This window comes from Strix uralensis, chromosome 11 (assembly GCF_047716275.1).
Source record: "Strix uralensis isolate ZFMK-TIS-50842 chromosome 11, bStrUra1, whole genome shotgun sequence".
NCBI classification, from domain to species: domain Eukaryota; kingdom Metazoa; phylum Chordata; class Aves; order Strigiformes; family Strigidae; genus Strix; species Strix uralensis.
Window position 1 is genome coordinate 12,934,789 of NC_133982.1, and position 19,883 is coordinate 12,954,671.

The window sequence follows — 19,883 nt, forward strand, 5'->3', positions numbered from 1 at the left end:
ATACCTACTCTGCTTCCCCCCGCAGTTCCCTCACCCTCGTTGATAAGACACCAGGAAAGGTTTTTGCTTTTCCCTCAGAAAATGGATGTTTCAAGAGAGTCCCAGACCCTTGGGGGCTTTGGTCTTCTTCCGGCACGGAACAAGGACAAATTTTTGTCCCAACAGCCCATCACAAAGCAGAAGTGTCATCTTTTGGCCAACTCCAAGAGGCGATGCTGAAATCCCAGAGAAATGAAACATTTGCAGCCCGACAAAGTGCAAATTGGAAGAAAGGAAAAAGCAGGTTTGTGCAATGCCAGCGCGAGTCCATCCTGCCCACCTTTGTGCATCTTAGTGGGCAGAGACCAATTTTATCACACATCAGAGAACCCACGTTGAAGTCTTTGACCCCAGACCTTGGGGACACCCAGCATCCCTGCTAAGGGCATCACTACTGACGTGCAACAAGGAACACAAGATTAAAATTTAAATTTAAAATACATGAGGGGGCTGCGCTCTGCAGGTACCAGGAGGATGGGTCCCTCCCGATGCTGTTTTGCCACGCACAGGGCTGCTGGCCATGAGCTACAGGCTGCTACTGGCCATACAGCCGGCTGCTAATGGCTTTAAGCAGCTGCTAATTGATCCGTGTAGTCACTGTAATTACGGATGTGGATACGGTGGTAAAACACTGGCAGAGCATTAACTACTGCGGGAGGAGAAATCCAAATCACAGGTTAATTGATCTTCGGGCAGGGGCCCTGAAAGCCCCACGCAGCCTCATCCCCCATCGCTGAGGATTTTCCATCACAAGTTGAGGTTTTCTGTGGGAATGTGCCGATTTCAGGAACATTTGATGGAAGAAAGGGTGGCTGTTCTGCAATTTTTATCTATTTCTTTGCAGTTTGCCTTCAAACCCAGGCTGAGCCATCGCACGGCTCCCTGACTTTGCCCATGCTGCACTGGACCGCCACGGCAGCCCCTAAAGAAGTGCCCAACAGAAAGCGCTGCGTATCATTGTAATTAATTAGCCTTAATGACAACCTCTGGCAGCACCAGTGTCTACAGTCAAATGTTGCAGGGTGTTGTATGAGCCACCACGAAGAGCTTCATCGTGCGTGCAACAGGGATCCCCGCCGCAAAATGACAACTCATTTAATTATCCTAATTAAAACACACATTGGTAGGTACTTCTCATGGTGAGGGGCTGCATGGGGCCGAGGGGGAGCAGGCTCAGCCCCAGCTCCTGCCTGCGGCCACGGGCTCCCAGCAAGAGCCGGAGGATGGAGAGGGGAAAAGAAGGGGAAGGAGAGGGAGTTTGGTTCGGGGACAGTGCTGGGAAGTGACAAGGTGTCGGAAGATGACACTGTTTTGCAATAACCTCCTAACCTTCGTTAATCCTGCTGTCACAGCATGGATATGTTGCATTAATTAAAATGAATGGTACATGACAGAGCAGGGAGGAGAGGTGCAATAATTCCATTATTTTTCCATGCTAGCACCTCCCCGGGCTTCATCTGTGACGAGTGGGGCAGGGGATGTCGGGGATAGGGGTGCCAGCACCCATCCTGCTGGGACCAGGGGGCTCTGAGCAGCTGAAGGTTCCCCAACCTGCTGCCTCCCATCAGGGACCTGGTGCCAAAAGCCAGAAGGATGCTCAGAGCTCCGTGGCTGATGATCCCTCTGGACCCCACGTCGCTGCTACAGCAAAGCCTCTGCGGCCACGAGGGCCCACGTGCCACATCCATGCAGGGACACGCCGAGGGCAAAGGGGGGATCATGGGGCCGGGAAAAGCATCCAGCAGAGACAAACCCTTCTCTCCCACAATTAGCAGCCGCGTGCGACAGACAGGCACCAACCGATGGCAAAGCAAGGGTTTTGCTAAAATGCCTCATCTGCAGAGGCTGTTCCTCCCCCCTCCCACACCTCTCCCTGCCTCCGTCCAACAGCATTCCCAAAAGACTAAACACCTTTGGTTTCCATGGCAGCCTGATTTTCAATGAGCATCCTTCAAGTCCTAACCGGAAAGAAAGTGTTTCATTAATGCATACAGGACACACTGGCATCTCCCCGGCGTGACAGTATCCTTCTCCTCAAAACTAGCACCTTCTGCCCATGTTTTTTTTATTTTAGCAGATTGATGGGAGCCAGCAGCCTTCACTCCCACTGGAGCTGTAGGAAGGGGCTGGCCGGGTGCTGCCGCTCGCTTCCAGGGATGGAGTTTGTTTGCAGTCAGGAGAGGCAATTGGGCTGCTTTTTCTTGGAGGAGATTAAATAAATAAAGTGCTGTTGAGCATCAGGAGGCATGTGGAGGCTTCCCTCTGGAGCAGTTGCCTCCTCTCCAGTCCTTCGGGCAGGGAACAATGACCCCTCCCCAGCTGTCCCTTCCTGAGCTGTCCTGGGTACAAATCACCTTGGTTGTTTTTGCTTGTTACCATCCAGACTCTGCTTTTCATCTCCCTTCTAACACAAGCCCAGTGGTTTGCACATCTGTGGTTTTCCGTGTCTTTTGGATTTAACCCCATTTAGTGGCTCTGCCGGGCAGAAGGTGCCCAGAGATGGGAAAGGGAAAACTCATGAACCCACAGATTTGAAGCATGGCACTTCAGTCCTGCGGGATTTCATCAGAAAGGGCCCATCTAAGAGCCAAAGGCTGTTCCCCACCAGCTCGGGGGTGTCCCAGGGCAGGGCAAAACGTTATGTGTTTGCTCTGTGATGTCCAAATAAAGTAACCATTAAGCAGAAGCAGGGAAATTTTTTTGCAGAAGATGCCTGGGGGAGGATGCGGAGGACATGCTGCTGCAGAGCAACCCAGTGCTTCGCTAGCCTCGGACCCTTCAAAGATTTTTTTTAAAAGACTCCAGGTCATGGTGCAGCCTTGGCCCTGGCTTTTCCCAGCCCAGGGGATAATTGCCATCCAGCCGTGACGTACCCTTTCGCTGACCCCACCGAGGTCCCAGCCACCCTCCAGGATTTGGCAAGGACAGATATATGGCTGGAACCCAGGGGGCTCCTAAAAGCAGGTCACGCTGAAACAATAAAGCTTTGTCGGAGGCAAAGAGGGAACGAAGCCGCGGTCAGCTCCAAACGCTGCTGCGGGATTTACTGCCCGCAGATGGGCCAGCGGTTGCAGATGATGCACCAAGCATCGCCCCAGGGCAGCCCAGGGAATGGGGAGCTGGGAAAGTCTCCCCACAGCCAGGACACTTGGTTTGGTTTTCTGTTTGCAGCAACATCTTTAGCTGCAGCAGAGGCTCCTCCCTGGAGAGCAGGATTTGGGAGGTCTCAGGTGGCGAAGGAACGGGTCCAACACTTGGTTGAGGTTCCCTGCCTGGACTTGCTCCCCCTCCCACTGGGATGCCTAAATCTGGGGCTATCAGAGTTGAGCTGAGCCCCAGAGCAGGGTTTGAGCCCCAGGGAGGTTTGCTCTCCCTCACCACATCCCCCAGCCATGGGCTGAGCCCGGCCGTGTATATCCAAGTGTCTCAGAGGGACCTGGACCTCAGTCCTCCATCACTGAAAGGCAAGAGGGACGCTGCCGTGCCAGAAGCACATATTTATCAGACATATTTATCCCAGAGGTTAGGAAGGAGTCACAGGGACATGATAAAGAGCTTGTCCATGCACCAAGGGGTGGGTCAAAAAATATCAAAGGTAAATGCAGATGAAGATGCTTCATAGGGTACATTTGAGATAAAGATATTATTTTTTAGAAGATCACCTAATGCAAGTTAGAGTATAATGACTGTCTGCCTTAGCGGCTCCTTCTCCACTTTTCTGCTTTTGAGAGGATACACAATTCTTCATTAAGACTCAGAAGCTTCAAGAACTAAAAATACCTCCAACACATTTTCACTTGCCCAGTGCCAATAATGCCATCTGCACTGCGTGTGGCTTTTTAATAGAGAAAAGCATATTTTCCTAATCCTTCTGCAAAACCAGTGCAGTTTTCACAGCCGAATTTCAGACCAGCCTTGCTCCACCAGCCCAGACACATTTCTATGGCACAGGGTAGCCCAAGAGTGCTTACAGCAAAGCCTCTGGCCCTTGCACAAGGCAGCTCTCCGCCAGGATAGAAAAAACATTAGAGCTCCCAAGAGCAGAAACACATTGGAAGCCGGTAACATCATTAAATGAATATTCATAAATTATTTTGCTACATAAACAATATTAATATCACACCTTCCACCTTCAAAAGCCCATCACAGGCATGGATTCATTAAGACCCCAGACTTCCAGAAAAGACCACTTGCAGACTTTCGGTTACATTTAAACTTGGTGACTTTATTAAACACTAGCAATATATTTATTTTAATAGAGTACAAAGCCTGGATTTGGCCACCCTAAAACACCACTCGGAGCGCCGAATCTCCGAATAACCCGATCAAACAAAGCTAATGTGTGCAATATATCTTGGGTGAGTAATATACAGCCACATTTCCTGCTCCATTTACCCAGTTTTAACTACACCTGACCTACTCTTATCCTAATAGAAAACGGCTGCTCTTCTCATTGCCCCGTCCTCCACACATGTTTTTCTGATAATGGCCAAACCTAAATCACTTCCCTTTCTCCTAAATGCTGGGCACCAGCTGTCTTGTGACATTTAACTACAACAAGTCCTTCTGCAAGACCTCCAGGTTAGTTCCTGGGGCTCTGGACCTCTGTTCCTGTGTCCTGTCTCCATCCTGCATCCAGGCATCAGATCTAAGGCATTCAGCTCAGTGCCGGGTCTGGCACTTGGGTCACAACAACCCCACGCAATGCTACAGGCTTGGGGAAGAGTGGCTGGAAAGCCGCCCTGTGGAAAAGGACCTGGGTGTGTTGGTCAACAGCCGGCTGAATATGAGCCAGCAGTGTGCCCAGGTGGCCAAGAAGGCCAAGAGCATCCTGGCTTGTATCCGAAATAGCGTGGCCAGTGATCGTCCCCCTGTACTTGGTACTGGTGAGGCTGCAGCTCAAATACTGGGTTCAGTTTTGGGCCCCTCACCTCAAGAAAGACATTGAAGTGCTGGAGTGCATCCAAAGAAGAGTAGCAAGGCTGGTGAAGGGTCCAGAGCACAAGTCCTGCAAGGAGGGAACTGGGGTTGTTTAGCCTGGAGAGAAGGAGGCTGAGGGGAGACGTTATGCCCTCTACAACTACCTGAAAGGAGGTTGGAGCAAGGTGGCTGTTGGTCTCTTCTTCCAAGTAACAAGCGATAGGACAAGAGGAAATGGCCTCAAGTAGTGCCAGGGAAGGTTTAGACTGGATATTAGGAAAAATTCCTTCACCGAAAGGGTTATCAGGCACTGGGACAGGCTGCCCAGGGAAGTGGTAGAGTCACCATCCCTGGAGGTATTTGAAAGATGTGTAGATGTGGTGCTTAGGGACATGGTTTAGTGGTGGACTTGGCAGTGCAAGGTTAACGGTTGGACTCGATGATCTTAAAGTTCTTTTCCAACCTAAACGATTCTGATTCTTTGAGTCCAGCCCTGTGGGATTTCCCTGTTCAGCCTCACCCAGAAGGTACATGGAAGAAAACCTTGGAAATGCCCCAATTCTTGCTGCTGCTGGCTTTGCAAGCCACATCTCGCTGCATCAGCCAGGCTGATGCTTGGGAGCATGCACGATGCTTCAGTTCGCGCCGGGGTGAGAGGTTCCCCCAAACCTGTGAGCATTACCTCGCAGAGCAGGTTCAGTTTTGGCAGGGAAAAAATCAGGGAAAAAATCAGGGAAAAAATCTGCTTCCAACAGTGTTTTCCCCTCCCCTGGAGTTTAGCTTGTAGTGATCCATCGAGGTAGATTTAAAGCTTCCTGAGCAGCATGCTTAAATGGCCAATTTGACCAGAAAATATGTTTGATTCACAAGCACTGGCTGCGTTTCTCCAGCACTGAGAAATCACAGCTATATTTCATTATTGTTACTAATTTCTATAAAGTATTATGGGGAGGTGATGGCACAGGCAGAAAGAAATATATACCATTTGCAGTGTATTGACCCTGAAGAAAATTTCCCAAGCTTGCTTAGGGGTGCAGAAATTGGTGCTTGGTGCAAATAAATGAGCAAAAGCATTTTCTGAACGAATTAGCGCATGGCACAAGCAAATTGCAGCAATTGTCTCTCTCCTTTCTAAGTGCTGAATTGCCTCTATAATTCCCCATCATTTAGCTGCATAAATCTTGCACAAATAAACCGGCAATTTGCATATGCACAGAAAAGAAATTATAGAAACACGAGGAAAGAAGTTATATTTTTCGTGCTCGAGCTGGAAATAAATATGCATTGCTTATTGCCTAAGCTGTGTTTGGCCCAGCTTGGAAATAAAAATTTAGGAAACCCTTTAATTTTCAATAATAAATACATATCAGAGGATGAAAAAAATAATTTGTGGCATATGCAAGCCCATTGTTTCTGAGCTGTTGCATCCCAAGTGCGATGGCTGCGGCGGCAGAGCTGCGTGTGCGTGCGGAGGCTGCAGCGTTACGGGTGATGCTGGTGCCCTTCGTGACTGTGGCCAAGGGATGCAGCTCACCAGTGGGGAAGCACAGCCCCACAGTTGATGGGAAGAGCGATGCTGTGGAGTGCAGATTCCTCCAGTGTGGTTTGATCCAGCCCTTACGGAAATAAATGGGGAGGTTTTGGGGGAAGCAAATGCCTCATGAAGGCAACAGCACATTATGAATCTTCTCGATCCTTGGTCCAGAAAATGCTTACTCGTTGCAATTTCTACGGAGGACTCTGAGGTCTTCACTACTACAGAAAGCCCTGAGACAAGCCCAGAAGTAATTAAATTATATCTTGAAATTATTGAGTCATAATGCACCAGCTGACCTTAGACCCCACGGGTGGAAGAAGGCACCAGTGGGCAGCAGGCGGTGGGAGTGACTCTCATAGTCCGACTGTTCGTCATGGTGATGGAGGCTTCCCAGAGGAGCAAAATAGCTGGTTCCGATTAACTCCCTGTGTGACTGATCTCATTCTGGAATAAGAGGGTGTTATTCCAAAACACCATAATCCTCTTCCAAATGACTTAATCACATTTGGAATAATGTGCTTTTCTTCCAAAACGTTCATATAGGGAAAAAATCGGGGGTGAAAATAATCAATCAGAAACAGCCCTTTGGAATCACATCTCATGCAGAAGAGCTCTCAGTGGGAACATGTGATACTGTGCTGGTTTACAAAGATTTAATAAATCACTATTTGCAGTAATTCCTGCAGGCTGGGAGAGTAGCGTGACCAAGAGGCACGTGGCATCTCCTCCTTCCTCCTTTTGTCTCCAAACCTATGGAGTTCCAAAGCGATCCCACTATGGATATTTTTTAGCACTGGTGCTTCAAGCACCCACCCGTGTCCCTCGTGGTTCCTATGGACCACATCATGTGGCACCTCTCCATGCCACGTGGCTGAAGTGTCACTGCAAACCTGCTGCTCAGGGATGTGTCAGGCCAAATTGGAAAGCTAAAAGAAGGTGACATTTTAGCCTTGGAGGTGAAACGAATTATGCTTCTCTAAAGTAAAAGATCTTTGGAGAGTGGGAGAGAGAGGGAAAATTCAATTTGAACCAGTAAATCTTTACCCAAGCCACTCATTAGCAGTTTCAGTTGGTCTAGTAACACTAATGCTGCTTGCAGAATAAACGTCCCTGGTTTGGAAATCTATCTGGTTTGGAAGGGCACTGCTGGAGCGATGTTCATTGCCCTGCTCAGATGTTGTGGTAACAGGTTGGGCCTGAGCTGCAGGGGCTATGCTGCAGACAAAAGGGCCATCTAAGCTCCATGGCACTGGTGGGAAACTGGAGAAAGACTTTATGTCATCAAGGGGTCCTCCTGTGTCATCTGCTGCACCAGGCCCTCTTGGTTTCACTGCCATGGACAAAAGCAGTGTTTTATTTAACCTTCCCGCTCCTCAAAATCCAACTGCCAAATGTGGAGGTGACATCTGGGAAGACCCAGACTGTGTCCCCAGGAGAAGGTGCCACCAACACCCACTGGCTCCCATCCTACAGCCCATCTCTCACTCTCCTTTGCATCTCCCACACCGCCGGGGCAGGAAGAGCCTCACATCAGGGAGGAGGAACAAACAGCAACCCGGGATGAAAGCAAGAGCTCTCACATCTTTCATCCATTAACTAATCATTCCTCCTGCATGACACATGTGCCGATTCATCATACGTGATCAATACCTTTCTTGAGGCCCCAGGATGATGAACGTCTCTGCTGATATTCAAAAGACCTTGAGAGAGCAGGGGCAGCTCCCCCAGGCACAGGTCGAAGAGCTGAGACTTAAGTGCTATGTAAGATGATACATGGTCCCAGGATCTCCCAAGATCTCTCTCCAAAAGGCACAGAGAAATATTTTTGGCTAGAAAGCTTCTCCAACAGCATGAGGGAAGATTTTAGATCATTCAGAGGCTGGAAGCTGATGCTGGACTAAGAGGACCTGGATTTTGCATGCCAGGCTGGAGCAAAAGGCTGTGATACCTGCCTGCAAAATGACAACGTGGTTTCCCATCCCATGCTCTTGTTCTGGGCTTGGGGTCTTCTCACAGCATCCCTTTGGGTGCAGTTAGAGATGGAGTCAGAGACTCTGATCTCCATTCTTGTGTGTTTGTGTAGACCACGAGCCCCATGTGCTCCTGCGTGGCTCCTCTCTCAATCCCTTGCTTAATCCCATGATCAGCCTAGGGTCATATAATGAGTCTGTGGTAGGGTAAGGACCAACTCTCAGCCTCTCCAAATTACCACGCTAACGTTCATCTCACCAGCCCAGCAGGACCCAGGGGCTGCTCTCCTCCTGCATGAGGAATTTCTGTCTTCAGCCACAGCTCTCTCCTTTGCCTGTCTCCAGCAATGTCAGCAGGAAAATAAACTCCAGCCTCCCCCATATGCAATGCAAACAAGGCTCAGCACTGCGAGCTGCCCGTGGACTACAATGCATAGGGTTTACTTTTCTCAGAAGCGGGGAAAAAAGGATAACTAAAGCAGCATCCCCACCTTCAGACTCCAGAGAAAGTAAAATCCAACCCTTTAAGACAGCTGTTTGTCCTGCAAAGCTCCACGTTTTGCCCCAAAAATTGTAATTAAAAAGATGTTGAGAACCAGGAAAGCTCCTACAGTAGATGTTTCCATGATTTAGGTTAAAAATAATTGCTGTCCAGACTTATCTGCCTGACGTAAGTAATTAGATAACAGAGTACTTATAAGCTGTCATTTCCTATGAGCATATTTTAACATGGCCTTTATAATTTGACCTTTATATCTGCAGCAGCTTCATCCGCTCCCTGTGATGGATTTATTTTTGAAGATCGGACACATGCTTGCCAGTCCTCAGGCGACGATGCTGCACAGGAGACATGTTACAGACCCAGCGGTTTCTGCAGTGGAGAGATCCTTCACCCAGCAACTCGTGGCTCCACTGGTGGCAGATGTGCTAGACCCAGACCCTGCTGCAGATCCACCAAAATTGATCTGCAGGGTTAAATTTATTGTTTTCACCGAGGGAAATTACTGAGGGGCACTAGAAAAGGTTGGGAAGTGTAGAACTGGTGGGACTTGGCAACAGCGCTGGAAGGGAACAGGCCTTATCATATATTCACACTTTCCTCCCCAAAACTGGAGAAGCCTGAAGATCCCTTCTTGTACATCCCAAGGAGCTGGAGATGTGCTTCTCGACTCGTGGGGGAAGCACCTCCCTGCCTCCCAATGCCCAGAGGAGGCTAAAAGCAAAACACCGTGAAGGAAAAGGACCCAAGAGATTTAGATCACCATCACTATTTTCAGACATGAAAACAGCTACAGGGAGACACTGATGCCCAGGCACAACAAACCCTACAGATGCACAACAGGGACTGGAGTCCTTCACGGCTGAACAGCTCTGAGTAAATAAAAAAACCCAAAAAACTAAGACAACATAGACTAATTTATTTCCTTTTTTATGAATCCCAGACTTGGGTAGGCACCCTCTTCCCGTTGACATCCCTTGAGATGCAATTTGACTTTGCTGGAGTTGTCAGATTTCTAAAATAAGAGATTTCATTTTTACACCTCACTCAATATTTTTTATCAAATCTTCCTTTCTTATAAAAAACATTTTCAAACTCCCCCCACAACTGATGGATTTGTTTTTCTTTTATTGTCACAACTTCCTTAATGATATAAAACCCCTAAATTTGAAGAGTGAGCAGGGATTGCTAAAAAGATAGTTTGTATTTATTGCAGTGGTGTCTGGGAGACTGCTGCTAAGACAATATTTCTTTGCATCTTAAAAATCTATATGTCAGCCAAAAGGCATGATCCTGCTATGGGAAACCAGCCAACACATTGCCGTTTTCAGATTTGATACTCAAAAATAAATTCTCTATTTTAAGAGGCACAAAAAGGTTAAAACAAGCCCCATATGATTAAAAAGCAAACCACAGGAGAAACCTGGGCTAAAACCCAGACTGTCACCATGCAAAGGGCTCCAAGGCTTTCACATCCAAGGAGGTGTAGTAATGCAAAATATCATTATTAATAATAAATTCCTGATGGAAGCAGGGTACAAAATTGTGCCTCAAGGAAATGTGGATCCTAAAAAACTTTTCTCGTTCCCTGGATCCTGACCTCCACTGTGTATTATTAAACTTCCTCTCTGCAAGGCTCCTCTTTAATCCCAGGCATAGGAAGACCTGAGTATCTTCAAAGACAGTTTTTATCTGAGTTAGGGATGTTTATCGATTTTATTTATTCATGGGAAGTCAGCAGCACTGCATTACCACATTTTTCTATGAGGAAAAAAAAGGCAACATATTGTCAACTCGAGAGCAAGAAGGCCACCAAGCACCCATCGATGCAGTGATCTTTTTTCCTTGCAAACCAAGAAGTCAAGCAAAGATGATGATGTTTGCACTTGCAGTTTTTGATGGCTGAAGATGCTGCACCCAGGTATGTGACAGGCACCAAGGAGCCTTGTCCCGGCCATGCTCAGCATCTCTGCATGGCCTCAGCTAAATGAGTTTGGCATCAGGCTCCTCTGATAGGAGTCAGAGCACCAGCTCGACTCCCACCAAGGTTCACCTCCTAGTTTGGCCACTGTGATGCTTTTCACGGGGTTTGCTGTGGCAGCCCTGGGTCCCTCTTTTGCTCTGTATGCAACAAGGCAAGGGTAAGGATTTCACTGCTTCTGTTTGGGTGGATGGTGCTGCGGTGTGTGGTTGGGACGACTGCCCTGGGTGCATGGAGCTGGGAGGAAAAGAGAGGAGAGGGGGCATGGACTGAGCTATCCATGTCACGAGCTGTGGAGGGCTCAGCATTGGCCAGGTTACTGGTTCTCATATTTTCTCAGCCATAATAAGCAGCAAATATTCCCTCTACAGCCCCTTTGCCAAAGCAGAGGTTCCCAGGGTGGTTTAAAGGGCCTGAAACATTAGGCCTTACAGTGGCTTTAATATTTGCAGAGCCATTACGCATCTCCAAGGATGGAAATCTCTATTTTATGAAACCTGAAAGCTTTAGAGATCTCTGTCCCTCTCTTCACGCAGATAAAGTCAGAGACTGGGGTCAGAATTATTTTGGGAGAAGGACACATAGACTAAGAGGTCGTCTTCTTTTGGGGACCAGGCTGAAAATCCTAGAATCTGTCAGTCAGGTACTCTTCCTGCTGAGATTCCCCAAATTACAAAGCAGAACAATAAAGCTGAACCTCACCTCTGGCTGGCAATGGTGGGAGCTCTCCTGCCCAGCTCCTCTAGCACTCCACAGCTTTGGGGTATGTGGAAAACCCAACGGGGCAATTCATCCCTCGACGCAGATTGAAGAGATGCTCTAACACCCACTCAGCCAGCCTTTCCACCAAGTGCTGCCTTCCCACCACAGCTCGAGCAAGCCCCCAGTATATTTGTCTGCTGGTACCTCGAGGTGGATTCAATGAGCTGAGAAGGACCATCGGTCCCATATAAAAGCCAGGGCTGTGTTAGATCTTCAATTGCTTTCAGAAGTGGTACAGATGGAAACAGCTGTTGCAAAACAGAGCTGTTGCCCATCAGGTAGACAACACTAAGGCTCTCTTCTGAGTTTGGCAGGAGTTTGTTTCATCTGTGAGTTTGTCTCTTTTCAGGGGAGGCAGAATAGCTCTTAATAGGATTTTAGGACGGGTTTATCTATCAAGGACAAAATCCCAGTATCATGGAGAGATTATCCCATGTTCTCTGAAGGAGAGATCACAAGATTATCCCGAAACAAGGCTTGTTTATGTTGAGCTAATGACAGATAATTGGTACCCCCCCTTTGCCTATCTGGGTGACCCAGTGAGCGCTCCGAAGGTAGAAAAGCAGCAGCATTTCCAAAGGGAAGGAATCCAAGGTCTGACATGGACTCGATCTGAAAGAAAAACTTCTGGAAAGGATCAGGGCAAGGCCATGAATTTATGAAGTAGTTGTTTGGCTGACTCTAATTTTTAAAGCATTATTATCCTTTTAGCGAGGCTGTCGGGTAGATGGAAGCCAGAGCTGGCGTGATGAAGAGCAGCTGAATAGTGATTTGCAGCAATTCCTGCCTTCCACACTTTTTTTTTGAAGAGCGGTGAGCCAAATTGCTTGTAAACAGCTTACCACAGCCCAAAATGCTGTGAAAATGGGAGTTTCTGGAGTTGTGAGGAATAAAAAGAGAGAATGAAAAGGGAAGAGAAACACCCATGGCAAATCCTGAGATCCACCAGCATTTGAAAGGCCAAAGCCAGACAGAAGGTGACGGGAACATTTGGTTCAAATCCTTGGAGATTCCTTCCAGACTGACCTAAACGGGGCAAACCAAAGAGCCATTTCTGCGGATTTAAATGCACTCCGTGTGCCCTTGCAGCAAATCCTCGCCTCACTCACAACGCATTTCTCCTGCGTTGCGTACATGCCCTGGCACTACCCAAAAGCAGCTCAGTCGGATGCTGCATCTCCGTAACCTTCCAGACACTCAGATGCCACCTTCCAAGTAATGCAATCAAAACAATCCAGCTAAAAGCATTTTGTCTGGCCTAGACTGACATGAATTGTTTCTAATAAAACTAAAGCTCTGTGGGACAACTAATGGGTGCTTATTAGTACAGGCAATGGACTATTCAATCAACCATATAGGGAAACTAATGGGGATTGATGGCCAAAATACAAGATGAGGACTTACCTCTTTAAATAAATAGCTGATGGGCTGGTGATTGGATTAATCTTAGGTTTCTATGGGGAAAGTTTATACCTAGCTAATAAAGAGAAAAACAAAACGTGTGGAAAATAGCATCACTGGGTCCCTGGAGGTTTTAATGTTATTGCTTTTGCAGCCGTGGTAGCAGATGGGTTTCCGGAGACACCCATCTTTCCAAACAGGGCTGATTTGGGAGAGGGTTAGCAGGTGCTGTAATCCAGATGATGCAAAATTTCACAGAGCAGCTGGAAAACCTCTCCCAGCTTTTTTAGGCCTCTGACCATTTTTTTCATCTTCACTTGCAACGGTCCCAGGAGTCACTACCACAACCTTTGCATGGGAAGCACGAGCAGCAGGGGTGGGAGATGCGCTGGCACGCAGCGTGCCGCGAGGGCAGCCTGGGGAAGGCAAGCTGTAACCTTGCTTCATTTCAGAAGTCAAAGCCTGATGTGTGCAGTCTGGAAGAGGGGCAATACCCCCTGTCCAGGCAGCACTTTTAATTTGCTTTCTGTGCTGCTGTAGTTTGCACCAGACTTCAGAGTTTGGCTGATTCTCTTCAACTCAGACATTCCACATCTAACCTGGAAAGCCCCTGAGCACAATGGAGAATGCAGAGCACACTAGGAACACCCTGCATGCCTCTCTTCTGCCGTATTCTTCTCTGAGCATCACTCTCACCTTCTGCTGGGGAGAAGGTTCAGGTCAGGATGAACCTCTGCACTCACTCAGTATTATCCTTTTTTTTTTTAACCACCTTGCAGACAATCCTACCCATCCCCGCTTCATGTCCTCCCTTCAGCAGAGGTTTCTCAAGATTCTTCCAAAACCCAAGATTTTTCTACCTTTGCCCTCAAGCTGATGGAGGAATTGAGTGATTTGAAGAACTGAAGGAAGAGAACATGAACCTCTGGAGCTTGCAAGTCACTCTTCCCTGCAGCAAACCATTCCTTGATCTCCACCCTCCCATTTCCTTCCCTTTGAAAGGCCTCTGACGGGATCACAGATGGCAATTCCTATGTGACAGATCCTAATGTAATTATTGACGACAGAGCAGATGTCCAGGGAGGCACATTGCTCCTTTTAATCCAAAATTCATCAAGACCCTCACCTTTGTAGTTTAGGGTGAGTGTAAAGGTATCTTCATGGGAAGGTGGGGGGGGGGGCACATTTTTTTTCTCTTGCCTCATTTTTCCTTTTCCTTTGGGAGGGGTAAGCTTCGCACAGTATGGCTGGGAGTGACTAAACCTGACACCAAAGGGATCCCGTTCTGAATAGCAAAGTCATTAAAATGCTACAAAAAATCTCTCTTGAAGTTTGCAAGGACATGGAAAGGGATATGTTCTATGTTGTAGGGTATGTGTGAACCTCAAGCCATTATAGCTTGCTGTCCCTGCTCCTTGTTGCATCTGAGGTACCCAATTCCTAGTCAAGAGAAAGAAATAATTCCTATTTTGGGTTACAGAGCAATCCTGACTCCCAATATATCAATTTGTCTCCCAGTACTTGACAATACCTGACTGCTCTCAGTTGGGTGTAAATCAGATCGAATAGTCACTTGCAGGCACTGAGTACACCAGCACAAAACTGCTCAGAGAGAGACTCAATCTACACAATCACTCAGCATGTTTTTTCTTCTTTAAATCAGACAAATCCTGTTGTTGTTGTTGTGAAAGAGCAGACTACTGACCTGGCTCATCTTGTCTTTGCCTGTCAGTTAAATACAGCATATTTTTGCTCCTACTATAGGGCACAGCAGTTGGATAAAAAAGAAACTACACGGGATGAGCCGTAAGTGGGAGATGCACTGCAGACCACATCTAGTTAGCACCAGGTAAAAAAACACAGGTGACTTGTTTCCACTAATATTTTAAAGTGAGAGCTCTCATGCTCGTTATCTCTCTTGGAGATGGGGAAAAAATCCCAACAGCCTTTGTGGCAGCGAAAACAAAGCTTTGCTTGCTGGGAGATGTCCTATATGGCATAATGTATGCTGGGAGCAATCCTGTTGTTTTATGGGCCCGGTTAGTGTGAAGTGCAAAACAAGCTTGGGGCTGAAGCTGCATTATTCATGGGGGAGCTTAAATATTTCAGTGTGAGGCTGAGGTGGGGAACAACATAACAACAGCGCATTGTTCTCTTTTTTCCCCTAAAATCATTGTTTGTGTTTAAGAAGGCAGGAGGGGAATATTCTTTTCCTTTAAACACAATGCCATGCACTGACACATCCCAGAGAAAAGCTGGATAGCAGTGGGACAAACGAGGGAGATGGAATTGCCCCGTCGCCTCCCGGCTCCCAAGGAAGTATCAGTCCTGTCTTTAGAAGAGGAACAGCTCAGTGCCTGGCATTTATTTTTGGAGATGATTCATCAGTTCTGCTGTGCTCAAAGAGGACACATCAGCAGGTGGGTGTACAGACAAAGAAAGTTTCTCACAGTTTTTCCCCTCCGAAGCAGCAGACTTATTTCCATGCCACTCTGATAACTCTCCTGGGTACAACTTGATCGGAGGCGATGACCGGTTCGCAGCAGGGCGGCGGGAAGCCGCGTTATAACGCCAAGTTGCAATATTTGGTGCAGTGTGGTCAGAGCAGCGAAGGGAAGAGGCAGGTGAGCAGGCAGAGCTGCCTGCCCCAGCCCTGTCCGCCCCGTCTCCCTGTGCAGATGCGCTGCTGCCATCAGCCGGCAAATGGAAACCAGCACAGGGCACGATCCCCTCCTGGTACGAGGAGAATCACAAAATCAGAGAGCCACAGCAGGCACACCACACCCCACTTAACTAAGGCCAAACTCTCCTTTTGCTGTTTTCACTCCGAAGAGGCATCATTCGGTGCAAAAAAAAGAGCAACGCAGCAGATGGGATGCTCAGACGCAGGGGAAGGCTGGATGTCTCCAAGCAAAACTTGTCTTTAAGTGCTGCTTTATCCTCTCCAATGCCACGGAGCTGAGAATTGCAGAAGTTTAAGGGTGGAGCGAGGGTGTGGACAGGCCTCTCTGGGTCCTGGGTTGGGTATTTTGGAGCTCAGCAGAAGTGGGGTTGCTGGAGCAGCTCCCTACATACTCTTCATGCAGTGCTCAAGTTGCACCAGAGCTACACACCCCATTCAATTCAGAGAACAAACAGTCCTGAGAAGCAAGAAGGTTCATCCATCATCATCAGTTCATGGATCTTTATTTTAGATTATTTTTTTTACGTCATTCACATTCTAATTTCCAGTTCCCCTCCTCTGCTACCTCCTGCCAAGGACCCCCAGGACCCTGCTGCCCCCAGGAGCTGGTGGCACCGAGCTGCTCCTCGCACAGGCTCATGCCACGTGAAATTGTGTCTATGCCTCAGTTCCCTGACCTCCAGTTGGGCAGATTGCTGCTGATCTCACAGCTCATTGCCTGCCCTCACCTCTAAAGCAAAAGGTTTCGTAGCCTTCCTGCAATACACATCTGTCATATGCTGGTTTGAATCATGAAAAAAATGTAGAAAAGAGGATGACAGGTGTTTAAAAGGGAAGCAAAAACTAATCGTAAAAATTCTATGGGCAGCGGCTTATTGTTTCCCAAGCTAGAGCGCAGTCACTTTTAGGCAGTGGTGCGTGACCAGCTCCATCTCCACATCCCACCCGTGCCCAAGGGGGGCTCTGGGCACACGCAGGCAGGAGGTGCAGAAGGGAGGATTGGGGGCTTGAGCCCCCCCCACCTGCTGTGCCACCCCACTGCCCAGCGTGGGCTGAGCTGACGGCCCTCCCTGTGCTGACCGGCCAGCAAAAGTGCACACCTCCCACCACTGACTGCCTTGAGACCTTCAGCTCCAAATACAGGCAGTCTGGACTGCTCTTTTGGGCTCAAAACCCCATTTTTAAGGTGTGCAGTCCCCTAGCAGACAGCCTGGCTCTTGCTATTTATCCCTACAGCTCTAGTCTGGCATTGAGAGTCTCGTGCAGAGTGAGGTTTGGCCAAGCTTCAGATAACCAGTCAGACCTTTCTCACTTCTGTTTCCCTTCCTGCAAAACACCCGACAAAGATAAATCTTGGCAGCTATCTCTTGTATGAGACAAACCAGAACCAGCTCCCCAGATCTGACACAGCTGAAGCGCAACAAAATCCCCATTTCTGCTCTTTTTAGAACCGTCAGAAAGAAACTCAAGTGACTTCCCCAACAGTGAGAAGCCCTGAACTTTTCAGTTCTCATGTTTAATTTCTGTTTCTCTCCCATGTTCCTTCTCAGTTCAGATCAAGGTTCGTAGCCAGAAATTCATATTTCATAGCCAGAAAACCTTATGATAGTCCACTGTGCTTGCCATAAACTCAGTCTATTTGTGACCCGTTACATGCGCTGTGCCTCCTACGTGGAGTCATTTGCACGCAGCCACTTCCAAAACAAAGCCACACAACTTTTCCTTTGGATTCAGCGCTCAGGGAGACATAGGGCCTCAAATATTTCTGAGATAACAGCCCTTTCTGATTTGTGTCAGGGTCATGGAAAAAAAATACTTTAAATAAATACCCTGGGTTGTATGTAACATGCGGTTTGGGGCATTGGGCAGTGTCACGCTGGGAGGACACCTGGACCTGCAAAGCTGCATTTCCCATATGGGCACCTGCGGCATCCAGTGTCTCCTGGGCACAGATAAGTCCTTATCACGGCTCTCTGCCTCTGCTGCAGCAGGAGCAGGGCACGGAACAGCATTTATGGTTGCCAAGAGTAGGCTGGAGGGCTAAGTTGGGCAAGTTTCAAAGGCACTTTGTGTCATCAGGCACTGCAAGTTGGTTTTATCAGATGAGGGAATCTGGCCCATAACAAGGACTGTCACCTCGTGCCGTAGTGTGGCAATACTAAAGAGCAACGTATGGAGTGATGTATGGAGCAACAGGCACAGCTCGTGTTGCCTTTTGAGAAGCTGGAGGAGAATACAGCGATGGCAGCACAGGGCTGGGCATGACCCACACATGTCCCACGCCAGAGCACTCGGCTTCCTCCAGCAAGACCGTTCCCAAGGGCCAAATCCTGCTGCTGCCCCCGTGCTGCCCTGGGGATGCCCACACAGGCTGGCTAGGTACAGGATCACATCACTTATCTCCTCAGGAACGCTGCAAAGCTCTCGTTTGGGAACAGGGGAGGAAGCAGTAGGTGCCTCCTTTGCCGCGGGGGTTTGGTGGTGGTGAGGGTGGCTCTGCCGGGGCTCACCGCACAGGTGTGGAGCAGACGGTGGCGGTGCTGCCGTCCCCAGCTCCTGCCAAAGCTGACCCGGAGGCTCGCTCCTGACCGGGCTCAGACTGGAGCCCGTGACCCAGAGGTGAACTGCTCTATATCCCATATCCAGTCTCCCACTGAGTTTATTTTCTAGTGTGGCAGATCAAAGACTGCTGTAAGGAGCAAATCTATCAAAGGCTCAGCACCCTAAGATAGATCCAGCTCGCTTTTATGTTTACTTTTAACAAGCATACTCCTTCCTATTGTTTAGCAATTGCTTTAAAATGGATTATCCATTTTCCGTTATCAGATTTCCCTATTAATGGGAAAAATCAGGCAATCATAAATCTCAAAATGTGCTACTATCTGCACGCTGCATGTATCACATTAGGGAAAAAACAATCTGGGGAGCAAAGCTATTACTGAGTGACCATGTCTCGGCTCAGCAGCTGGTTTTAATTTCAGCAGCAGATCCCCTCTGCTTCCCAGCAATGGCACCAGCCCTGCTCTCCCCACCGCTTCTCTGTAAGCGCTGCAAAACTCCAGCGTCGGTCCCGCACATCACACGCTACAGCAATTCAAATGGGGAGAACCTGTGCATCTGAGACAACGAATGCCAGCTCATTACTGCCTCTTCCTTGCCCTTCCATACGCTGTAAGCCCAGCTCTCTTCACACGCTGCTTTTTTAGTCAAAACTGTATTCGCTTTAGCAGAGTTGTTCCTGAATTTCACCCAACTAACTGGAAAGTTATTCTATGACTGCCTGATCATAGACATAAGCCATCAGACATGCCTGGAAAATTGCCATCTAGTAGGAATTAACTGACAGCACTTTGTATCCTCTGACGTGTTTGGAAAAAGTGAAAACTTCCTTTATTTCCCCTACATAGCAACCTGCACAAAGCTGAACATGGACTCAAATGACTGCTGGACATTCCACCTTTCCAGCTTGCTATCTTCCTTACTGCACAAAAAGCAAAAGAATAAGCACATATGGGCCAAAAGATAAGGGTCAGTCTCATGGTTAAAGCAGCAAACTGGCTTTCAGGAAATTCGAGGTGAGATCCTGTCCCTCTCCCCCTGAAAGCATGGGAATCAACTGTAGCCTTGAGGACTAAGTTGAGTTTTGCTACAGATTATGAGTGGCTTTTGGTAAATTGCTTAACCAACCTCATTTGCCACTCCCCATGCTAGCTGGGACACTCATGCCCATTTTGCCGGGTTGTTGCATGAATTATCTGGTATTTGGGAAGCTCTTAAATCCACGTAACTCGCATGCAACAATTAAATGTGGCCCTGCTTTTAGATTAGAACCACAATAATTGAAAGCTGAGCACATTTTGTTTTGATCTTCTTATGACTACATGAATTCACTCAGACAAATGACAGAGAAATATGATTCATCACATTCATACGACTATTTCCAAAATAGTTCTTACTTTTATCTGAGCAATTGGGAAAATGTTAAAGGCATGTTACTCAGCTGACTTAAGAAAGTTGCTTTATTCCACATTTCTGTTTCCAATAAATATCTCAGGACAAAAACATCCCCCGCAGCATATATGTGCAAAGGA